This window comes from Otolemur garnettii, unplaced genomic scaffold, assembly GCF_000181295.1.
Source record: "Otolemur garnettii isolate 467f Iridium unplaced genomic scaffold, OtoGar3 scaffold00026, whole genome shotgun sequence".
NCBI classification, from domain to species: domain Eukaryota; kingdom Metazoa; phylum Chordata; class Mammalia; order Primates; family Galagidae; genus Otolemur; species Otolemur garnettii.
The window spans coordinates 20796200-20805766 of record NW_003852421.1 but is presented as its reverse complement, the minus strand read 5'-3'; the positions used below and the strand labels follow the sequence as shown (position 1 = coordinate 20805766).

Sequence of the window (9567 nt, the reverse complement as noted above, 5' to 3'; positions counted from 1 at the left end):
TTATTGGTTTTCTGAAAGATATATACATTTAATGGGATTTTAAAAAAATGTACATGTTTAGTGTAAGTAAAGCAAGACAGGTAAGCAAAAAGAAGAATATGAGGCTCGGTGCCTGTAGCTCCAGTGGCTAGGGCGCCAGCCACATACACCAGGGTTGGCAGGTTCAAATCCAGCCTGGGCCTACCAAACAACAATGGCAACTACAACCAAGAAATAGCCAGGCATTGGGTGGGTGCCTATAGTCCCAGCTACTTGGGAGGCTGAGGCAAGAGAATGGCTTAAGCCCAAGAGTTTGAGGTTGTTGTGAGCTATGATGCCACAGCACTCTACTGAGGGCGACATAACAAGACTTTGTATCACCCAAAAAAAAAAAGAGAGAGAAGAGGAATATGAAACTTCTCATAATCTGCATTACAGGTAGATCTACTCTGTGTATGTGTATGCTTCTAAACTGGTAGTTCTCAGCCTTGGCTGCACATAAGAATCACCTGGGAGCTCTTGAAGCAGATGCCTATTATTCTGACTTAATCAAATGGAGATAGGGTCTGGCCATTGGATTTTTATTTGATTGATTGATTGATTGATTTTTGAGACAGAGTCTTACTCTGTTGCTCAGGATAAAGTGCCCTGGCATCAGCCTTGCTCAGAACAACCTCAGATTCCTAGGTTCAAGTGATGCTCCTGCCTCAGCTTCCATCACCATTCTGGTTTATGTTTCCATTTTTAGTAGAGATCAGGGTCTTGCTCTTGCTCAGGCCATTCTCAAACTCCTGAGCTCAAGTGATCCTGCCCCCCTGGCCCCCCAGAGTACTGAGATTATGGGCGTGAGCAACCATCGCACCTGCCCATTGAATTTTTTATTTTTTATTCATATTTTTTTTTTGAGACAGAGTCTCACTCTGTTGCCCTGCATAAAATGCTGTAGTGTCACCATAGCTCACAACCTCAAAGTCCTGGGCTTGAACAAGCCTCTTGCTTTAGCTCCCGAGTAACTGGGATTACAGAGCGGTGCCTGTGGCTCGTGAGTACGGCGCCAGCCCCATATATTGAGGGTGGCGGGTTTGAACCCAGCTCCAGCCAAAATGCAACAAAAACATAGCTGGGCATTGTGATGGGCGCCTGTAGTCCCAGCTACTCAGGAGGCTGAGACAAGAGAATTGCCTAAGCCCAGAAGTTGGAGGTGCTGTGAGCTGTGACACCATGGCACCCTACCAAGGGTGACAAAGTAAGACTGTCTCAATAAAAAATTAAAAAATAACTGGGACTGTGTGAACCACAATGCTTGGCTAGTTTTTTCTACTTTTATTAGAGATGGCTTCTCACTCTTGTTCAGGCTGGTCTCCAACTCCTGATTTCAAGCAGTCCACCTGCCTTGGCTTCCCAGAGAGCTAGATTACAGGCATGATCCACGCTCCCCAGGTAATCCTTACTGTATAACCAGTACCTGCACTAGAGTCTAGACTTTTTTCTATGCTTCTACCATATTTTCACAAAATAAGCTCATAGCCTACTATTTCTCTTTAACATATTCTGCAGATCTTCCATAAAATGATTTTTTAAACAGCAGTTGCTAGAAATGGTGAATTTGTTCAAATAAAAGAAATTTAAATAACATGGAACTAGAGATATTAGAAATCTGCATTGAGTAAAAAATGTGAATGTAAATTAACTATTCTCATAAACATCTCAAGTTCAGCATCTACAGGATAATATTTACCTCTTTTCTTGAATATACACATTCATGTGTTCATGTCATGTTGATTCTGGCAAAAATAATCTTGAGTTTTATAAACTGTGTAAAGTTAGTTTCAACCAAAACATCCTATACAAATGCAAAACCCCAAAATTTCATAGATGTATTTTATCATGTCAGAAGCATAATGTGGCTTTTATTTTTTAACAGTAATTAATATGATAACATATTGGTCTATTAGTACTATAATAGTGATATTTTTCTTATATATTATTATCTCAATATGGACAAAATTTTAATGTTGATTATTTGCCATTAAAATATATATTTTTTTAGTTTTGCTTTCAATCTTCTTAGTGTGAAGTTTCCTTTTTTTAATTTTCTCTTTCTTTCTCCCTTCCCTTCCTTTCTTTTCCTTTTCCTTTCCTTATTGAGACAGAGTCTCACTTTCTGGCCTTCAGTAGAGTACTGTGGGGTCATAGCTCACAGCCACCTCCAACTCTTGGGTTTAAGTGATTCTCTTGCCTCAGCCTCCCAAGCAGCTGGGGCTACAGGTGCCTGCCAGAATGCCTGGCTTTTTTTTTGGTAGAGACAGGGTCTCACTCTGGCTTATGCTGGTCTCGAACCTCTGATCTCAGAGCAATCCACCTGCCTCAGCCTCCCAGGGTGCTAGGATTACAAGTGTAAGCCACCATGCCCGGCCTAAAATATTTTTTAACATAAGACATTTGCACACATTTAAACTTCTTTTGTTTTTGTTTTCGAGACGCCCTACTCTGACATTCTGGGTAGATTGCCATGGCATCAAAGCTCCCAGCAACCTCAGACTCCTGGGTTCAAGCAATTCTCTTGCCTCAGCCTCCTAAGTATCTGTACTTACAGGTGCCTGCAACCATGCTCAGCTAGTTTTTCTATTTTTAGTAGAGAGTGGGATCTCACTTTAGCTCAGGCTAGTCTCAAACTCCTGAGCTCAAGCAATCCACCCTACTGGGCCTCCAGATTGCTAGGATTACAAGCATAAGCCACTGGGCCTGGCCTAAATGTTTTCTTGTAAAACAATCTTAAAACAAATTAATGGTAAAACTATACTATACTTTCAGGGATCATTTCTATAGTTCGTTACTACAGAAGTCTTTCTGAATGTGTAGAGCACTGGAAACCACCAGGAGGAGGCGCAGCGTTCTCTCCTGAGCACGAAGCCATTCTTGGTATTGCTTTCTGTAATTGCCACTTGCCATTGCTGATCATTTTTCTCTCCCTTCGGGGGAGTAAGAGGGAGAGAAGCAGTCTGAGTGGTTCCGTGTTTGAAAATAAACAAAATAACAAAAAAAAAAACACAACAAATTAATGGTGATTGCTGTTTATTGTTTCTGGTAACAAATGCTATCTTTCTCCCTTCCCTTCCCCTTTCCCTTCCCTTCCCCTTCCCTCCCCTCCCCTCCCTTCCTCTTCCCTTCTTTCTTGACAGAGTCTTACTCTGTGGCCTCAGTAGAGTGCTATGGCATCATAGCTCACAGCAAGCTCAAACTCTTGGGCTCAAGAGATCTTCTTGTCTCAGCCTCCAGAGTAGCTGGGACTACTTGGCCTGCACCACAATGCCTGACTAGTTTGTTCTATTTTTCGTAGAGATGGGGTTTTGATCTTGCTCAGGCTGGGCAAATGCTATCTTTTATTTTCCTTATAGAAATATAACTTATCTTCTCATACATTATGAAGGACTGCTTTATCAAAAATATTCTCAAACAACAATAGAAGTTTCAGCAAAGGAATTTTTCACAGTTCACTTTTACCTTGTAGAGGTTGAAAATAGTTTTCAGATATTTTTCAGCATTGCTATGAAATATATTGTTGTTTCATTAGTGGTTTTATTATGTGGGTTAAAAAAAAGTTTTGATTTCCTCCACAGTTCATAGTTCTCAGAATAGACGTATTTCTGAAAACTTTATGGGTTGAGATATTTTGGATAATTAACATTCTTTAATAGACAAAACCTCTCAATGAAACTGCAATAAATGTGCATCTACATACTTAGCTGTATTATGAGTATATTCTGGAATCAAAGCAAGATGATCTTCCCATTTCCATAGTCTATTTAATTGTTTTAAAATCTTAACATTTTCATCATAGTTGGCATTGCATTTTATAAAATGACAATTTAAAGTCAGTTGGAACTAATTTATTATATATTCTGCATTTACTTTTGAGTAATGACTTTATAAAAAGCAACAACAATTCAACATAGCAACAAAGTGAGATTTTTTTTCCTGTAAATTACTGGTGAACATAAGAAAACAATCTAACCCAACCTCAAAAGGGCTACAAATTCACTTATGTTTCTCTTCCTCTACACATTGAAGCTGCACTCAGTTAAATTGCTGTTGAACAGAACTTATGTTGTTGTTTCATGCTTATGAGAAGCCTCAGAAAAACAGCCTCTATATTCTTATCATGGGTTCTCTGTCTGTGGTAAAACAGAACCACTACAGTTAAGCAAATATGTTCAGCTATGAGAAATAATTTTTTAAGCAGTGGCCTCTACAAGTCATGCAATTTTCTTTATTTGCCAAGTCACAGCCACAACGTCTAGTGATTTTTTTCCCACTAACAAGGACTTGGAAAAAAATGACAAACTTTCTCTTTTTAATCCTTGAGCTCGGGCTCAGTCTCTTAAATCATCTTTCTTTACTTAAGAGTCTGGGACCATAAATATTGTCATTCAAACATGACTGCTCCATCAGCCGGTATTACTCTTGCTTCAAGTAGCATCTGTTGGGCCTATGCCAGATAATTTTTTATAATGGAATATTTTCCCACTACTTTATATTTTGAGATATTTGGAATAATCGTACTTTAATAGGCAAATTCTCTTAAAACTTGTGTCATTATTTATTTAATCCTATAACCTGGAATTGGGCATATACCTTAATACCAATTCTGATTAGATAAATTATAATAACTCTAAACATATTCCTATATTCTAAAATACATTCCCTTAAAGTGAATTGCTAGGTTATATTATTATATATAATCATTTGATAGGATAAAAGGCACCTTATTGTTTTCATTTGCACTTCTTTAATTACTAGTAAATTTGAACATTTATTTCCATACACTTATTGGCTGTCTATATTTCTTCCATCGTAAATTGCCTGTTCATGGCCTTTGCCCATTTTCTATTTGAGTTATTCATCTTTTTCTTATTGGTTTTTTTAGAAATATTTATTTAGGGCAATTAGGTATGGTACAAGTAAGATTCTGTAACAAAAAGTTACCAAAATAGAATGACTTAAAAAACAGAAGTTGTTGGCTTGGTGACTGTAGCTCAGCAGTTAGGGTGCCAGCCACATAGACTGGGGCTGGTGAGTTTGAACCCAGCCTGGGCCTACCAAACAACAATGACAACTACAAGAACAAAAATAGCCGGGTATTGTGGTGGGTGCCTATAGTCCTAGCTATTCAAGAGACTAGGCGAGAGAATTGCTTGAGCCCAGGAGTCTAAGGTTGCTGTAAGCTATGACGCCAAAGTATTGTACTGAGGGTGACAAAATGAAACTCTGTTTCAAAACTAAACTAAACTAAACTAAACAAATAAACAAAAAGAGAGGTTATTTCTCATGTAACCATTCTGAGGTGAGCAGTCCAAATTAGTAGGATGGCTCTGCTGCACATGATCTATCAGAAACTGGGATTTCTTTCATCTTTTTGCTCAACTATCACTTAGGTTGCTGTTTTTGTCTGCATGGCTGAGTATAGGAATATCAGTACTCTAGCTCCTAGAAGAAGCATGGAAGATACGTGTGTATACAGTTTTAGGGCCAAGACCCACACATAGCAAACTTAACTTATTTTCATCTAAGTGAGAACTTAGATATAGCCATATCATACCTAGATGCAAGGGACGATGAGCTTATATTCTCTAGTTGCGTAGCTATTTCTCCAACTATGTCTCTCTTCTATGGAATAGATAGAGAATGTATTCAAGTATATATAACAGGTGGCATCTGCAATAATGGGTTAATTTTCATTTGTAAAAACCTAATATTTAGAGCCCAGTGCGGTGGCTCACGCTTGTAATCCTGACACTCTGGAAGTCCAAGTCAGGTGGATTGCCTGAGCTCACAGGTTCGAGACCAGCTTGGGCAAGAGTGATACCCCACCTCCAAAAATACCCAGAGTTGTGTTGGGCACCTGTAGTCCCAGCTGCTTGGGAGCCTGAGGCAAAAGAATCAGTTGAGTCGGCTCGGCGCCTGTGGCTCAAGCGGCTAAGGTGCCAGCCACATACACCTAAGGTGGCGAGTTCAAATCCCCAGCCTGGGCCCGCCAAACAACAATGATGGCTGCAACCAAAAAAAATGGCCAGGCGTTGTGGCGGGTGCCTGTAGTCCCAGCTACTTGGGAGGCTGAGGCAGGAGACTCGCTTGAGCCCGGGAGTTGGAGGTTGCTGTGAGCGTGATGCCATGGCACTCTACTCAGGGGGATAGCTTGAGGCTCCGTCTCAAAAAAAAAAAAAAAAGAATCAGTTGAGTCCAAGAGTTTGAGGTTGAGTGAGCTATGATGCCACTGCACTCAACCAAGGGCGACAAAGTGAGACTCTGTCTCAAAAAACAAAAACAAACAAACAAAAAAAGCCTCTAAGATTTGTCTAAAGCCTCACTTTTCTCTGGGAAATATTCCATAATTTCTGTGGCCTATCAGAATATAATGAATTACTCCTTTTTCTATGCTGACATTTTACCTTATGCATGCACCTACAATTGTACAAATATAATGCTGCTATTTAATTACATATTCTTCTTTTCCCACTAGAGTTATGAGCTTCTTGTGAGACCGTGGCTTCCAGTCTTATTCATGCATTTCTTTCACCTACCTCCTGACAAAATGTCTAGCATACAATAAATATTCAATAAGTGTCTTTGAATGAATGAATGAATAAAAAGTTGCTTTTTATTTAAAGCGCTTCACATCTTTTTTTTTTTTTTTTTGAGACAGAGTCTCACTATGCCACCCTCAGCAGGGTGCCGTGGTATCACAGCTCACAGCAACCTCAAACTCTTGGGCTTAAGCAATTCTCTTGTCTCAGCCTTCAAAGTAGCTGGGACTACAGGCACCGGCCACGATGCCTGACTATTTTTTGTTGCAGATGTCATTGCTCTTTAGCTGGCCCAGGCTGGGTTTGAACTTGCCAGCCTCGTTGTATACAGCCAATAACATAACCACAGTGCTATGGGCACTGAGCCTAAAGCACTTCATGTCTTGAAAATGCTTTATATAAATATTATTTCACTTGACCCATATAAGAACTCAAAGAAGAAGCAACTATTGAACATAAGAGATATTAATTCTCCAAGGTCAGATAGCTAGTAGGGTCTAATATCAAGACCAGTTCTTGTGTCACTGCACTAAATATCAGTTTTTTTGTTTTTATTTTTGAGACAGAGCCTCAAGATGTTGCCCTGGGTAGAGTGCTGTGGCATCACAGTTTACAGCAACCTCCAACTCCTGGGCTTAAGTGAGTCTCCTGCCTCAGCCTCCCAAGTAGCTGGGACCACAGGCACCCGCCACAACGCCCGGCTGTTTTTTGGTTGCAGCAGTCGTTGTTTGGCGGGCCCTGGGTGGATTCGAACCTGCCAGCTCAGGTATATGTGGCTGGCGCCTTAGCCCCTTGAGCTACAGGCACGGAGCCTAAGTCCCAGTTTATTAAGATGTTACCCACGAGTGGATTTGCATTTTTAAGTAAGATGAAATAGATCATGGCAGCAGAATGCTCTTGTGCAAGAAAAAGCAAACTGGATAAATTATAAAAGTCACATTTTTCAGAAACCAGAGAGCTATGAGAGCAATCCAGACTAAATGAATTGGCATTCCAGAGGGGAGGGAAGTCCTACCATAGTAAGTTGATAATCACCTACTGTTTTTTTTTTCATTAAGGCATTTGTGAATCTAGGTACTGAAGGAAGATCAGACTTAATAGTTATATGGTGGGACTCTGATGGAGAAAAGAGAAACCAGTGAAGCTTTGTGCAAGATTGGCAGGAAAGATTGGAAATTTGAGGAGCTGCAAACCTGGACGGCTTCAACATGGAATATCAACTGAGTTCTAGGCTTGTAAAAAAAAAAGCTAAAAGACTGGATTTAAAAAGGCAGAATGAAATCTGTAGTTGTTCATTGCCTAGGAGACAAACTCCTGTGAGAGAGAAGGGATCTGCTTTAAATACATAGCTGGACTCCCCCTCAAGACATTTGTCATATTTGAAGTTTTAAGGAAATGAGGCTAAATAGGTAAGCTAGGAATCTCAAAGGAGCAGACCAGAATGCCCTGTATCCTTTCTGGACTAAGGAGACAAAGACTGCCAGGCTCTCAATCAAAAACTTTGGAGGACCATGTCTAAAAAACAGGGATGAACCAGAGCAGACCTAGCTCACTAAAATTACAATGTAGCCTCAATCCAGCTAAATCTATGGTTGGATTGAGGTAATCAACCTCTTACCCTATCTACACCAGAAAAAGGAAACTCATTCTAGAGGAAGATGTTATCTGAAGTCTCTATGATTCTTTCATACATGTCAGTCAGACACAATACAATCAAAATTACTATATATGTGAAAAATACACGAAAATGTGACTTAAGAATCAGAGAAAAACAATCAGTAGAAATGCACCTAAGAATAAGTCAGAGATAGGAGTTAGCAGACAATGCTTTTAAAGTAATCATGATTAGGCCCAGCACGGTGGCTCACACTGGCCGAGGCAGGTGGATGCTTGTGCTCACGAGTTCAAGACCACCCTGAGCAAAAGTGAGACCCCTGTCTCTACTAAAAAATAGAAAAACTGAGGCAGAGGACCGCTTGAACCTGAGTTGGAGGTTGCTACGAGCTATGACACCATGGTACTCTACCTAGGGCGACAGCTTGAGACTTGTCTCAAAAAAAAAAAAAAATCATGATTAATATGTTAAAATGAATGAAAATGGATAAAAACTACAATAAAAGGGTGACTGTAAAAGAAAATTATAATCAAGTGGATATTCTAGAACAGAAAGTTACAATATCTAAAACTAAAAATTTACTGGATCCATTTTACCAGCTATACTACACATGCCTGGGGGAGACCTAAGGAGTATAGTGAAAAAGCAGGCAGAGACAAGAGACAATTTTATGCTCAAAACATAGAGTTATGGCCACATGCGGTGGCTCATGCCTGTAATCCTAGCACTCTGGGAGGCTGAGGCAGGTAGACTGGTTGAACTCACCAGTTTGAAACCAGCCTCAGCAAAAAAGCAAGACCCCCCCCCATCTCTACTAAAAAACAGAAAAACTGAGGCAAGAGAATTGCTTGAGCCAGAGTTGGAGGTTGCTGTGAGCTATGATGCCACAGCACTCTACCAAGGGTGACAGCTTGAGACTGTCTCAAAAAAAAAAAAGAAAGAAAAAAAAATAGAGTTACACAGTGAGATCTATGAGTTTCCTGCTTTTTAGCTGAGTGCATTCCCCAAGAATATACTGCTCGGGTAGCAGAAAGCTAAATCCATCTAGGCTCGAGGTATCAGAGAAGAGTTCAAAGTTGGCAAAGAAGTTGGACATTAGGGAAGAATCCCTATGAGCAAGGAAAACACAGAGCAGCCATGAAATGTGAGTATATTCCCTGTCCACATATTTGGTTGACTGACAAATGATTCAGGAAAAGAGGGAATCTCCCAAAAAGCCACAGTTTTGTTTTGTTTTTTTTTTTAATAAAAAAAATTGTATTTACTTAGAAGCATTCAGAATGTCAACAAAACAGCTGCAACTTTTTTTTTTACAATTACAGAGTGGTATTCAGTTAACAGAACAACAATTATTTCGTATAAGCTGCATCAGAGACAACTGAAGATGAA

The 9567-nt window shown here is 39.8% G+C and overlaps 1 non-coding gene across 1 annotated transcript; it reads left to right on the top strand.

Moving 5' to 3' along the window:
* Positions 1-2777: 2777 nt before the first annotated feature.
* On the top strand, positions 2778-2990 carry LOC111724797. Its single transcript, XR_002773021.1, has one exon. It is a non-coding gene; the product is annotated as a small nucleolar RNA U3 (small nucleolar RNA).
* The last annotated feature ends 6577 nt before the right edge of the window (positions 2991-9567 follow it).